The sequence below is a fragment of the Pseudorca crassidens genome, chromosome 6 (assembly GCF_039906515.1).
Source record: "Pseudorca crassidens isolate mPseCra1 chromosome 6, mPseCra1.hap1, whole genome shotgun sequence".
Classification (NCBI taxonomy): domain Eukaryota; kingdom Metazoa; phylum Chordata; class Mammalia; order Artiodactyla; family Delphinidae; genus Pseudorca; species Pseudorca crassidens.
In genome coordinates this window covers 67,191,584-67,193,792 of record NC_090301.1, presented here as the reverse complement: position 1 = coordinate 67,193,792, position 2,209 = coordinate 67,191,584, and the positions used below count along the sequence as shown (strand labels likewise).

The window sequence follows — 2,209 nt, the reverse complement described above, 5'->3', positions numbered from 1 at the left end:
CTTATTTTTATACCCATTACAGAAGTAACACACATGCTCCCAAAATAGCAGCTTTACTAACCCACAGCATAAGGAGCTGTGATTTGTTTCTAGATATAGATTTAAAATAAAAGAAACAATACTTCCTATTATGTACTCTTTTGAAGGATAAGATTTGTTTCCACAGAAAATGGGATACGGAAGAACACACAAAAATGCACTAAGATATCAAGCAGAACTTAGCCCACTAATGTGGATTTCATTTCACAGTATTTACAGATGTCATTGCCAGAAGTATTTCTGGTTCTTGAAACCTGTCTATGTCATACAGTGGTGATGGGTTTTTCTGCCCCAGTTAAAAAATATATAGGCCATTTCAAAGAGGGCGCATGGGGCTATGAAACCAGGAGCTCTTAACTCTACAACCAAAGCTTGAAATTCTTCACAGGATGCTATAGTCACTCAAAAGGGCTAAGTTTTTATGAGGAGATATAAGATGTAGCCACTCATAATCATGACAGTTCACTCATAATAATCCATGATTGGTGATCTGGGAAAGTAAATAAATGTCTCAAAGTTTTAAAAATATATCATTCTCACACCCAGTTGCACACAGTAACAGTAGATAGGTAGAACATGGAATAGTCATCATAACTAGATAACTGGAATTTACATTAGAACCTGAACTTCAACAGATAGTTTCTTCTTATCCTCCTAAGTCACCTCTTAGATGCACTAACAAAGACCAAAATTATCCAATGTGGATCATATATCCTTGTTGGAGGAGGTCATAAAGAGGATATGACCACAGGGTGACCCAAGAACTGGTCTCCAGCAACTGAAGTAACAGCTCCTTACTCCCTCCCTTATCCTTGGAATGTACATTCTGCCCACCGTTCCTGCACTCAAAGCCACTTCAAGGATGCAGCCTTGGGAAAATAAGATGTTACTGAGACCATCTACCTGACTGAACCCCATTAAGGCCTCTCTATAAACTCTTAGGACTCTGGCAGGTGGGTGCAGAGACCTACTCATCTTGCAGCCACTCAAGACAAGACTCATATGTAAGTTCCCTTGCTTATTGAAACTACCACCTACCAATCTGGAGCGGTCAGCCTTTTTCTTCAATGTACTGGGATCAGTTTTCAGTTTTACCCAGGGAACTCCCTAAATTGAGAATCAACATTCCCTTGTCTCCACCAAACCAGCTTCTCTCTGGCAATGGCTCTAATGATGAGTAAAGTCCAAGTAGTAGAATGAGAGGGAAACAGGAACCCTCCAATATTCAGAAACTTAAAGTTTTCTGTGAACAAGTACAAAGGAACTACAGCTTAAGTATCAGTGTCGTGAAATCCCCGTTACCCACCCCAGCCCTACCTAGCTTGGAAGAGTTTCTGCTTTAATCCTTCCGAGGGAAGCATGAGACTGCTCCCTGGAAAGGCCAGTGCAGTTCAGAAACACAGGCACATTTCCCACCAGAAAAACAATCAAGATGACAAGAACCTCATCTCTGGCCTTGGTGCTTATGGTACTCAGGGCAGTCAAGTTCCCTCAACCCCACAGACCATGTGGTCGGGGTGGTGCCCAGTGTAGTGCCACTGGTTAGATTTAAAGTGGCCTCTTCCCATTGTCTGAAAGCTAATCAAATGCTTTAGAAATAAAGCACAGTATCTTTCTACTCTTTGAGCTTCAGATACTGCAAAAATGGAATCAACTGCTTCTAGTGGAGCCCTAGGGCTAATCTGATTCTAAATAATTCACTGTTTTCTGGTCATCTCGTTATTGTGCTCCCACCCTTATCCAGTCTCCTACCTGAAAACATTCACACACACACACACACACACACACACACACACACACACACACACACTCCTTTTCTTTCGCTCCATGTATTTCCAAATATTTAAGCGGGATGTGAGCTGGCTAAACCAGGCTTGAGCAGGACAGCTGGAGCTGTCACGGAGCTATCTCCCCTTGACATATAAGTCAGCCAAATTGCCATAGTCAAGTAGCAATCATTTGTCTTTTCCCTCATCTCCTCAGAGCAGAATCTGATGCTCAGGGTGGTTTTAGAATATGGACAGGGGTCTCCACAGTCAGGAAAAGACATCTGATGCCTTCCCCTCCCCTCCCCCAAACCATGTTCAGCAGTTGTGACTCCTCTAAGGCTTGGATGTGGGTCTCCAGAGGTGAAAGGAGCATGGATTAGCCCACTGTGCTGCCTTGCCCA

The 2,209-nt window shown here is 42.9% G+C and overlaps 1 non-coding gene across 1 annotated transcript; it reads left to right on the top strand.

The window, feature by feature from the left end:
* Nucleotides 1-347: 347 nt before the first annotated feature.
* LOC137226853 (small nucleolar RNA SNORA25) lies at nucleotides 348-476 on the top strand. Its single transcript, XR_010944552.1, has one exon. It is a non-coding gene; the product is annotated as a small nucleolar RNA SNORA25 (small nucleolar RNA).
* The last annotated feature ends 1,733 nt before the right edge of the window (nucleotides 477-2,209 follow it).